Raw genomic sequence first — 13,447 nt, 5'->3', positions numbered from 1 at the left:
CATGAGCATCAAGTTATGTATTGATAATAATGATAACCTACCTATGAAGACATTTGTGCTCTGTTAAATGAAATTGTTTAAGATAGGGAAATATGTATAACAGTCAAGACTTCTATTGAAAATATTTAAAGTAAGTTCTGGGTTTAACCTCTAGGTATAGTATACATCTTTAGTTTTGTAGTGAACTAGTAAGCTGAGGTTTCAGGAAAGTTTTGATTCCATTTTTTAAAATATTTGCTTAAAAATATTTTCCACTTATTTATTTTTCACTTATTTAACAAAAACCTGTTGGGGGCCAGAAGTATTGCTTGGCAATATTGATAAAAATATGAACTAGACAGAAGATTTACAAGGCTCTTAACTTTCTAGGAGCTTATGAATATCAATTCAGGGACAGAATAACCAAGGCTTTTTTTTTGACTTTGAGTGAATGATTTACTTCTGTAAATGCAACACATTAGTTGTTTTAAACGTAGGATTTATGTATTCCTGCAGACATGCTATGAGTTTTTAGACTTGGCTGTGGGCTTAAGAACTAAAAGCCAGAATATATTTCATTCATTTACTGTGAGAACTTGAAACAAATAAAATAAAATTGATTATTTCTTTACCTTTAAATACAAAAAAAAGTTTAAAAAATACAATAGCATCTTATATCCTCTTTTAGCCTTTTAGTGACTTTTAGATTCTAAGGAATTTAATAATAAAAATGTAAAGAAGACATTGATTTATGCCCCTAACATATTTTAAGATTGCTGACTTTATGAAGTTAAATTTATATTAGCATATTACATTGTTCTTAAATCAATATGTTTGATTTTTTTAGGAAAAAGTTGAACGTAGATCTTATGTTATTTTACTATTGCTGCTATAACAAATTACCACAACGTTAACAGTTCAAAACAATACCAATTTATTATCTTAAGAGTTCTGTAGGCCAGACATCCAACTGGGTCTTAAAGGGCCAAAATCAAGGTATCCACTGGCCTGTTTTCTTTTGTGAAGTTTCAATCAAATAATCTATTTTTTTGTTTTTTGTTTTGTTTTAATTTTATTTTTTGCTTATTCAGGTCATTGGCAAAATTCAGTCCCTTGCTACTGTAGGACTGAGGTCTCTTTTTTCCTTGCTGGCTGTCGGCTTCCAGAGGCTGCCCACATTTCTTGGATTGGGGCCTTCTTCCTGTCTTGTAGTTGGCAGTGATGGGTTCAGAGCTTCTCATCCTTCTAAGATTTTTCCTTTTCTTCCATGGTTATGTCCCCCTGGTTATAGCCTTTTGAAAACCCATTTGAGTAGGTTGAGTCTCCCCTTTTCAAGGTTCATAACTTTAACCATGTCTGCAAATTCCCCTTTACCAGGTTAAGGTAACATTCACAGGTTGCAAGAACTGGAGCACATTTTTCCAGACTCTAATTTCTCGAAATTAATATCCAAACTCCTTGGAAACACACCAAGACCTTTCATATACTCCAAATACTTTTCCTGCCCTTCTTTTGTTTGGTGTTTACATAGCCATTGATTCTAATTTCTCCTTATTCTCATGTGCTCTTATTTCCTGAGGGAGGCCTATATGTTTATGGGAATAGGGACAGTCATATTCGGGGTCCTTGTCCATAATGTCTTCTAATACCACTATAAAACTCCATTCCCCCTTTGCTGATATTGCCTTAATTCAGATCCTCATTCTTCCTTTAAGTCCTTTACTAACAAGATGGTGTCCTCTAGCCTTAGGTCTCTTTAGGTTTCCTCTCTCCATTGCTCATTAGAATGATTTTTCAAAAAAATATAAAACTCCATATGTCATTCTCCTTCTTTAAAATTTTCAGTGACCCCTCAGCCAATTCCTGAAATATTATGCCTTTTTCTGTGCGTCTTAGCACTAATTATGTGCTTCTACTAGAAATGGAGATTGAACCCAGGAGTGCTTTACCAATGAGCTACATCGCCAGTCCTTTTTATTTATTTATTTATTTTTACTTTAAGACATGATCTCACTAAGTTGCTTTAGGGCCTTGCTAAGTTGTTGAGGCTGGCCTTCAACTTGTAATCCTCCTGCTTCAGCCTCCCAAGTCACTAGGTTTATAGACATGCACCACCATACTAGGCCTACTGTAATATTTAAGATGTCACACAATTGTTTAGATACTTTTCTTTCTTTTAAATCATTAACTCATTGAAAATGGGGTCATAAGAAATGGTTTTACTTGAATGAATTTATATTATTTTGTCATATATAAATTATTACATCATTTTGTCATTGTCTCTTGTCACTAATCTGTGAACTCTTTAAGGGGAAAGTCACTGGTTTATTTTTTTCTTTCTCTGTGGCACAGGAGACACCTAGTGACTTTTCAATCAATGAATTGATAAAATAACCCAGAATACTGGATTATTTTTGGTCCAAATAAAAAATATATATACACATATGAAACAATTTCCTGGGAATATATATGATTACATTGTGATTGTTGTATATAATTTGGTAATGATTTTTAAAGAAATGTGGTGGCTAAAGCATGAACTTGGAGCCAAAGAATCTGAAGTGAATTCTGGCTTTTCCCCTTACAAACTATGCACTGTTAGGCAAGTTCATAATCCCGTTCCTGTTATTTGTAAAATAAGGATAGTTCGTTCTTTTTGTGTATGGTACCGGGCATTGAATCAAGGGGCACTCTACCACTGAGTTACGCCCCCACTCCCCCAACCCCTCACCATTTTTTTTTTAAATTTTTTATTGTGGGTTGTTCAAAACATTACAAATTTCTTGACATATCATATTCCACACTTTGATTCAAGTGGGTTATGAACTCCTACCTTCACCCCATACACAGAATGCAGAATCACATCAGTTACACATCCATTGATTTACATATTGCCATACTAGTGTCTGTTGTGCTCCGCTGCCTTTCCCATCCTCCACCCTCCCCCCTCCCCACCTCTCCCCTCCCCTCCCCTCCTCTCTCACCATTTTTATTCAAGGAAAGATCTTGCTAAATTGCTGTGGCTGGCCTCAAACTTGTAATCCTCCTGCCTGAGCCTCCCAAGTCATTGAAATTACAAGCATGCACCACCATATCCTGCTGGATGTTAATTCTTTAACTTTGTTAAATGACTAATATTTGCAAAGCATCTACCACATAGTAAATGTCCTACAAGTGTTTGTTAAATAAAAATAAAATAGTTTATATTCTCATTTTTTTGATGATAAGTAATTGTTTATCATACAATGATTTAAAAAATAGCTCCATGATTTGTGTTGTTAGAGACTTTTACCTTTAATGATTTTTAATGTCTTATATGATAAAATGACCCTCTATATTCTTTACATATTTAGAGATTACTTTTGTATTATCCCTCTCATTAGGAGTTTACCTATGTTCCCTTTGTATTATTTTTTCTATTGCTCTTGTAACAAATTACCATGAACACAGTGACTTAAAACATTAGTTTATTAGTTTATTGTCCCACACTTCAGCAGTCCAACACCATCACCAACCTAAGATCTCATAGTCACTAGGCTGCCTTTCTTCTGGAGTCTCCAGGTCTTCCAAAGGCTGTCCACATTCTTTACTTATGGCCACCTTCTTCCATCTTGAAAGCCAGCAATGTGGCATCTGTGTAATCATTCTGCTATGTCTCTGTCTCTGACTATAGCCAGGAAAATTTCTCTGCATTTAAGGATTCTTGTTATAAGACAGGGCCTACTTGGATAATCCAGTCCCTATTTCAAGATTTGTAATGAAATTACATGTGTAATGTCTCTTTTATTATTTAAAGTAATTTATTCACAAGGGTTTGAGTATGGACATTTTTTGGAGGACCATTACTGTGCCTAACCTACTTTATACTGTAAGTCAATCATTGCTTAAGCAAGTTCATAATCCCGTTCTATGTGACCTTGGATTGGTGGTGGTGCTGGACTGCTGAAGTGTGGGACAATAAACTAATAAACTAATGTTTTAAGTCACTGTGTTCATGGTAATTTGTTACAAGAGCAATAGAAAGAATAATACAAAGAGAACATAGGTAAACTCCTAATGAGAGGGATAATACAAAAGTAATCTCTAAATATGTAAAGAATATAGAGGGTCATTTTATAATATAAGATACATAGGTTGTATCTTCTGAAAATGGAGATAATGTTATCTAAATTGTGAATATAATGTCAGAATTGCCTAGATTTCTGATCCCTAGAATTTATGAACTAATGAATTCTTTTTTGTTGTGTGTCACGGGTTATTGGAGACTGAACCCAGAAGTCCTCCATCACTGAGCTATGTCCCCAGTACTTTTTATTTTTAGTTGGGTTCTCTGTAAGTTGCTGAGGCTGGCCTTGTGTTGCACTCCTTCTGCCTCAGCTTTCCTAGTCACTAGTAATTATAGGTATATGGGCCACCATGCCTGGCTAATGAATATTTTCCATTAATTTTGGGATAATTTGTTAGGCAGCAATAAATAACTAATAACAAAGATTAATACTTTTAGTTCAGATAAGAAAACAAAGCCTTGGAGTTACCCAGTTATCAATGGAAGCTCTACCTGGGTTACCCAGTTATCAATGGAAGCTCTTTCAACTACAAGTGATATGATGATGATGATGACATCAGAGTATTGGTAATAGTTTACATTTATTGAAAACTTACTAGGTATTAGGCACCTTTCAAAGCTATGCATGTATACACATACCACAAAATCTTAGATTATTACAGTAACTTATGAGATAGGTTCTATAATTATCTCCATTTTATAAATGATGTACTTAGAGCTAAGAAAGATAAAAGGTCAGGCCTTAAATCCATAGTTAGTTAACAGAATGGCAGGATTTGAAATCAAGTTGCTTGATTTTTAATTTTCACTCTAAATTGCTATAATACTTACTCCCTAAATACTTACATTATAAAGTAAAAATTGGTGCAGCAGGAAGAGAAGGAAGGCCTACAAAGATTGTTGGGAATATGCGATTATTCCAAACCAGGTTAGTCTGGAAATGCTGAGCTTTAGGAAGGATCTGACCTAGCTGTGGAAGCCTGGGTAGAATTCAGGCATTATTATTAAAGAACAGAGCAGCTGAGCAAAGTAGGGGAAAAGCCTGAGACAAACATGAGAAACCGTCACTGCATGGAGTCTCAAGCTGGACAGGATAGGGAGAAACGGGAGATGAATTCAGAAAGGTACTTAGGGTCCTGATTACAGTTATATAAAAATTCCATGTGTATTTTTTATATAAAAAAATTGAGAACCCACATTCCTGAGTTTTCTGAATGAGTAATTTAAATCAACTGCATCTTAGTTTTTGACTACACAGTGGTACTGGTTTTAAGAAAATATTCTGGTGAATTTGAAACACTAAAAGAATCAGATTTATATATACTGAATGAAAATATAAAATTTAGTTCCAGTAACATGCTAAAAGAAAAGTATAAATTTATACTGAATATTTTTTGCAGCTAGACTTCCTATCATATCCAATAATATGATAGTTTATATTTAATTTCAGTAAAATGACATAATTCTTTATACATCAAAATTTGTAGGCCTTTGTTTTCTTGTAGAAACAGTATTTGTAGTGGTTACATTTAAACCACATTCAGCATTTCACTAAGAACAAATCATATAGAAATAAGGAAGAAAACCCTTTATGACTGTGTTTTCAGTTACCTTGGGAGTAAGCCTTAAAAACAAAATGATGGGAGGAAATCATATGAAGCAGAGCTTAAAATATCATCCTCTCCTTTTCTCAAAACATCATTCAAATTCACTAGATGGAAATTTAATTTTGTAAGATGTCTGTGCTGTTCAGATTTGTTTATGGTGTGAGCTTTCAATTTAGACAATTTATCATTACTTGGAGAGAATTTTTTTCTCTTAAGCCAGATTGAGTTTCCTTTCCAGGGAATAGATGAATCCAGGAGAAATGTTTCCACAGCTTCATCGTAGCCAAAAGCAGTGGCCGTGCAGGAATGGAGAGCTCACTGAATAGTGACAAAAAGAAAACATGTAATCGTTCTTCCCAGAGTCTTCACATATCTCAAAATTCTTCTTTTTTATAGATTTAAGCCATTTACTTAAATTTAAATTTAAGGGTTGGACTTCTGCTTCATAGCAATATTAAGAGCCAATTGCAAATACGAAGTACACAAGGAGGACAGACTTTGATTTGTCTTTGACAGTAACGTGACCTTTGAAAGGTCTCTTAACTGTCATGGGCCTTAGTTTCTTAATCTCTCATCTGTTTGACATGTCCTCAAAGAGTCCTTTTTGTTTTAATGGATTAGGATTCTAAAGGCCAATTTTTTATGGCTGTAGTTTCAACCCATTCTGCACTTAAACATGTTGGCCTCTGGGCTGTCTGCATGTATTATTTGAAGTCATCTTTTCCATGTCTGCAGGCTTTCTGCAATAGCATAATTACATCCATAAGACAGGCTAAGTCTTAAATTCTTAGCCTAGTCCCAATTTGGAACTTCTCCTCGCTTGTGTTGATCTTATAATTTAGAAGAGTATATTCCCTTCACCTCTCAGGCAGACAGGTTCTATATTGACCCTAAAGGAATAAGGGCCAATTGTAAAACACTTTCCTTTTCTGCATGTGTTTATTTGTACTGTATATCTTAATGCCATAATAGGAAGTAAGTGAGGTAAAGAAAAAAAAGTATGTATGGCAATAATTTAACCTGAAACATTAACAGTTTCAGCATCCAATGCTTAGCTTATTTCCTTTTTCCAGTTCCCCAAACCTGAAAGATTGTAGTGACTCTTATTGGCAAGAAATCTCTTCAAAAGAAGTCTCTGGCACAATAAGGATTCTGGATAAGGCCATAAGACCAAGGGTTCTTCACTCATTATTGCAAAGATTGAGGCCTAGTCTGAGACCAACATTCTTATATCTCTCAAAACCCATGAGGAGAATAAAGGATTATATGGGTGTATTGGAATATCACATGACTTCTAAACAGCCAGGGGAGTATCTAAAAGTCCAGATGCTTCTTGAGTTTCTGAGTTAATGCATTTTATCAGAAGGACCTAATGACTAACACATTACTCCCGATAATCTTTGGGCTACAGAAATTACCTGAAAAGTGGATAAAGGTGAGTAGAGTTGCAAGAGCTGGTCTTGGAGTGAAGGAGACTTGATCATTTACGCCCACCATACTCACTGAGTCATATCCTTGGACGAGGGATAGAACTTCTGAGGTTTCAGTACCTTGTATAAAAATAAAAGTTAGGTACTAGATCAATGTTGAGAACTTCTGGCTTGAATCTATGTGAATCCAGGAGTAAGTTGTTAGATGTCTATAGATACTTTGTACAGACACAGACACCAAGGTAGGTGTCAAACAGTAGTGCCATTTAGCTAGGCTTTGACATTATCCAGAGTAGTAGAGGTGCAGAATCAATCTACTTAGATTCCTGAAACTTCTAAGAAGGAAACTAGACCTCAATATGTAGAACTGTGTTTACCAGTGTCATACCATCTGTGAGAATTCTGTTTTATAATATTGAGCTTACAGAGGTTTATTATTTCAAAGTATTATTTTTAGCTACTACTATGGGAAATATCAAAATTCATGGTTTCTTGACTCCTTTCAAATCATTGTAAAGTTATCTTGTTAAAAAATCCTAAATTATGGTCAGTGAAATGGTTTTTTTTTACACTATATGTTTGGGAGGATATTAACACCATGAGTAAGGGCTCTTCCTTAGATGGATTGTATGGTAAGAGGAGAGGGAAAAAGTCAAAAGGAAATAAAAATATGAGCCAGAGTGAAAAAACAAAAATTTTGAGGATAATTTGCAGGAGAGTAGAATTATTTCAAAAGGATGAATATATCCTTTGGTTTTCTAGTAAAATGATTTCAGAGTGCTTTGATAAAGAGTATCTTACTTTGAAACAGGTTAAAATATTTGTTTTCTCAGCCCACAAAACTCTTTAAAGATAAATGTTACATTATTGTTTTTAATTATTAGTCTGGAAAGTTATTTCCTTCTTACATTGAAAATCTCAGAAGATGTGGAACATGGAAAAGTTTCGTAACTGTATAGAGATATAAGAACTTAGGTCCTTGTAATTACAAACTCTGCTTTCCATTTCTAAGTTCTGTGGGCTTTATTCTCTGTGGGATTGAACCTTCTAAGTGTGTTCAATCAATAAAATGTATGATTTGTGCCTAGATGTCCATACCTGGTTAAGTCTCTAAGATATATTGAGGCAAACTTGTTCAGCTACCTTTGTTATAAGTTACTTTTTTTCTATGTGGTTAGTGGATTACTAAAAAAAATGTATAATTTGGATTTTATATTTCTCCTGATTCCATTGTATTTGTAACTCAAACACAAAGCAACAATCATGAAGTCTGGCTATTTATGGGTTGATTACTTTATAGAGTGTTGGACATGTTTGGTGAAAAGATAAAAACTACCAGAAAATACTCATTTTTAGGAAATCATGTTGGATCCTGCTTACTTATCAAGACCTCAAGTCATATAAATATATGCTTACACAGTGTTTAGTGAAGGTAATTATATTTGTTGTCACTTATAATTTTAAAAAAAGAATGTTAATTTATAATAAAGCACTATATGTGACTCAGATTTCTGATCAAAAGTAGGCTGTATTTCATGAAATAATAGTAACATGGTATTTTGCAATACTTAAATATGCCAGATGCTATTTTCAGTGCTATATATATAGAGAGAAAGATATAGATATATATAGATATAGATATATATAGATATAGATAGATAGATATTTTAGTTGTAGTTGGACAAAATACCTTTATTTATTTATTTTTATGTAGTGCTGAGGCTCCAACTCAGGTCCTCGTATGTGCTGGGTGAGCACTCTACTGCTGAGCCAACCAGCTCCAGTATTTGATATTTATTAATGAACACAATTTTCACAGCAATCCAATACACAAAGCATTGTTATTATCAAAGTTCCATTTTATTGATAAGCAGACTGAGGCACAGAAAGATTAAGTAAATTGATTTAGATAATAAAGTTGACAAGGACTAGAATTTTACTTCTGGCACTCTGACTCTGACACCAGTCTTTTTCGTTACTGAGCTGTGCTTCCTCTCAGTAAAGGAGCCTATTTCATCAGTTTCCCTCATTTTGGAGACACTTTAAACTTACACACCTGCCAAAATCTATTTTTTTTACTTTAATTACTCAATATTAAATGAATGAGATGAGAAGTTAACTAACTACATGTGACTGAGGATGGCTACATAATTTCAGAACTTAGTACAAAATGAAAATATTTTTTCAAACAACAGGAAAAAGTATAATATAAGGTACTAAAATAGGAAGCAATTTCCTTTCTTTTGCTGTCTTTCACCTGTCATGATGTTTGTTTGCCATTTAATACAATTCTAAGTAAAGAAATTTAACATTTTCAATTATCAGCATATTTACCATTCATCTTTATATTACGCAATGCTTATTTTAAATGCAAATATGAGTGTTTAATTCATATGTGCAATTGCCCAAATTGCATGACTCCTTTTTTTTGTAGCTTGCAGATAAGCATTCCTTTTTCTTACTAGAACAGTGGGAACTCTGCTCAAAACTATCTCAGCTTTTAAAATCTCACTTCTTCACACACACATACACATTCTACTAATAGTCTACCTTTTTCTTAATGATGAATAAGACAGACTGAATGGAAAAGGACATATAGATTGTGTTGTTTTATCCTTTCCTTCTATTTCATCATTTTCAGTGGAAGTAGTCACTAATACAGGGAAAGAATATGAGTAATAAAGAATATGATAAGTTTCCTTGTTTTTTCCTTTTTCTCAGAACATCATCATCTTTCTGTTATTGAAGCAAGTTCTGGTTCAAATAGAAAGCATGGCCCATTTAGGGCTATTGTGTACTCAAGTGTGGACGTAATAGACATACTTGGTAGTTGATCTGAATTTAATCTTCTACTTATAATCATGGATATCATGAACACTGCATGGGAATTAGAAAGAACAAAACAGACTGACATAATTTTGCTTGTGTCTCTGCTCATGTGTATGTTCCAGTGTTCCTTTGGATTTCTATTACAAATATGTCCAAATATGACATTATTGAGAGTTTCAGGATGACTATAACACGGCCCATTTGAGAATAAGGCCCCATATGTAAATATACAGGTCACATACCACTAAAGCAGGCCCTGCTTGAGGCTACTGGATGATGTGGTAACCATACTGGACTGAAGCCATTTCCCCAGTCAACTTAAAATATTGTCCTCAAAACAGAAGGGATTAGCCTGGGGGGCTTAGGTGTGGTTCAGGTGATCAGGACAGAGCAAGACTGATTTGGGGAGGCTTCTACCAGCAGCTTTGATAAGAACCAGGAGAGGCTGGTTGGTTACATGAAGCCATGCTCAGTAAACATCTTCCATAGTCTAAAGAATGTCCTCAGAAAAGGTTGTATTCTCACAGGATGGCTCATTCCTGTAGGACAGAAATGGGTACATGGAGGCTGCTGGTGTTAGGCAGTGGGGGTTTAATGTAGGGGCCAGAAAAGAGGCAATAATCATACTACCACACTGTCCTAAAATGCATGCAACATTTTTTTGAAGCATTTTTCACCCACATTATCTCATTCAAGAAATAGAGATTTCCATGAGATAGGCAAGAACTACATTTCCATTTTACAAATGAAAAAGCTTAGAAAGTCTAGAGCAGAGTTATCCAATAAAACTTTATGCAATGATTGAAATGTTCTGTAGGTATCTAATATGATAATCACTAGCACATATATTATCAAGCATTTAAAAAGTGGCTAGTGTGACTGAGAGCAGTATTTTCCATTGATTTAATTTTAACTAAATTTAAGTAGTCACATGTGGCTAGTAGCTACTCTATTGGAGAGTACACCTGGAGAGCATACATTTGGTACACTTCCCCTACACATTCAGTCACTAACTCACAAGGATCAGAGCCCAAGATTCTCAGAACTTCTCAACAGCAAGTTTTTCACCAGACATCTTTGATACATGGGGACTGTCACCCCAGATAGGCTAACTTGCTGTATTCCTCAAGCAATTTCATCCTTCTGTGTTCCACTCAAGACCCAGGGAAGTCAAGATTAAATATCAGTCTCCAGATGGTGCTAGGTTGACACTCAGTTGCAGGAAGCCAACAAGAGGTCTTTAGGAACTGTCATGCCTGTTTGCCTCAGAAAAGCCACAAGCCTAGGGCATCAGCCATCTCCAGAGTGAGTGGTAGTCCCACTAGCCCCCATCTTCATTTGCTTGAATTTTACTTGTGTTTGAATAAGCCAAAAAAGTGGTTTGGACATTTCCTTTCTGTGACTCCATGTTATGGAATGGGATTAAATCATATCTGATTAAACTGACTTACCTAATCCCTGACAAGGCATATCTAACATTGCTGTCAGCTATAAAACAAGATTATTGCAGTCCCTATGCAATGTCTGGAACTCCTATTCAATAATACTGGCCACTTCATCCTCACACAATTAAGATGAATTTCACTTTAGGTCTAATCCCATCTCCTCTTCTCCCAGTCACATTATGATTCATCTTGCTATTAGAATGCTTCATCAGGTGGGAAGCATTATCACCTATAGCACTCCCCTCCTCCACACCAATCCATAACTTCCAGCCAGATTCAATTGATATGTTTATTATTTATTCAAATATGTCTAGGTGCTAGAGAGATGCTAATGAGTATGGAGATACAGTTCCTCATCTTTCTCTCCAAGCTCTCTAGTCTCCAACCAGGTTTGTGAAGCCTGAGTTAAAGTTATTCATACTGTTCAGAGTCCATCTAAATATTCACCATCTATCACTCAGATATTGACCAGATATTAGAGGAGTTATGTACTTACGTTCCTGCCAAACAAAAATGATCCATTTGGTTAATGGGGCATATACTCATGATTTCACTGCCTTCTGCCTAGATCACCCCATTTTCCAACTCCAAGCTTCATAATCCACTGATTATCTGCTTCCTACCACTGAAGATACCCCACTTATCAGCTAGCATTACGAGAACATAGGAATCATTCAAAAATATGGTTCTTAAGTTTATTTTCCCCCAAGATACCTGAGGACTACATATCCAGGAATTTTCTTTATCTCTTATACTTCTTCCTAGTTCAAACTGATCATCTTTCCTAAAGCACCACAAGGACCTCCTTAACTGATCTTCCCTTATTCATTCCTATTCCTTTCAATCCACTGTGCACAATGCAGCCAGGATAGTATTTTAGAAAGCTAGTTAAGAGAATTTCATTTTTCTGCTAATCCCTTCAATGGCTTTCTATTGTTCTTAGGTTAAACTCCCAAATTCTGACTTTGGCCTACAAGTGCTGCAAGATTTGCCCTTTGCCTCTGCTTCTTCCTCTTTCAATAACTTTCCCATTATTCCTTTGTGCTTCAGGAACAAGGCCTTTATTAATTCATAAATTAGTTTGCTAGAACCTGGGCTGAGTAAGACAAGGGTGTTTACCCTTATGAAACCTCTTTTTTAAATGATAGAAGATGGATAAGTAAAACAACAATAACAAAATATTTCAGGTATTGAGGGAAATAGAACGTTGTGATCAAAAGTGATTTGGGAAAGGCTCTGCTGTAGAGAAGATGCTATGAGGGCTTCTCCTCTTCCATGCCCCACTACTCTGCCCCAGGACCATCACTTCTGTTATTTCTTCTAGTGAGAACCCCTTCCCAACTATCTCCCACTTCAGTGACCCTATGGGCATCTCATGTTCATTCTTCAGATTGGAGTTCATATATCTCTTCCAATCCCTCAGATTTACTCAGGACCTACCAATGGGTCACTTCCTCATCCTTGAATATATATTTGAAACTGATCAACTAGGCAATTGGATTAACGCCAATATTGGGTCCCTGAAGTAAGAGCTACAATAATGGGAGAGGAAAAATAGAAAAGTCTGAAACTGGTCCCACCAAAGCCTCAACCAAGATAGTAATCAAAACAATATTTGATTTCAGTGGAGATGGTGGAGCTCAGTGCCACTATTCAAGAGTTAGATGATGCAGGGACAGTGTTCTCTATCTTATATTAAATTAATTGTCAGGCTAGCTCTTGCAGCAAAAAGATTGAGTCAGGAAAATGACCATAAACTAACATAGGTCTAACAGTAGAAGCTCTGAGTGCAACTGCTGCATCAGATATGGCACTGTTGTGAAAACATAAAGACTTTTCTATTCCAGTGATAAAAGAGGATCTGAAATGGTTCACATTTGTATGGGTCTGGTGAAAATATTCATATATAAAAGGAGAAAGAAAAAACCTAGGTTAGAACTATAAGTATCTTGGCTATGTAATGACTATAAGCTAAGAATTAAAGATAACTACATCACAGCCACACAAGATGGTAGAGAGGGCAGACCTTCCCAGTGAAAAATCACTAGAAGCAGTGAACCTGGTCATCCACTTTGTATAGAAAGAGAAGTA

This window comes from Marmota flaviventris, chromosome 15 (genome assembly GCF_047511675.1).
Source record: "Marmota flaviventris isolate mMarFla1 chromosome 15, mMarFla1.hap1, whole genome shotgun sequence".
Lineage (NCBI taxonomy): Eukaryota > Metazoa > Chordata > Mammalia > Rodentia > Sciuridae > Marmota > Marmota flaviventris.
Note: the sequence above shows the minus strand (reverse complement) of the source record.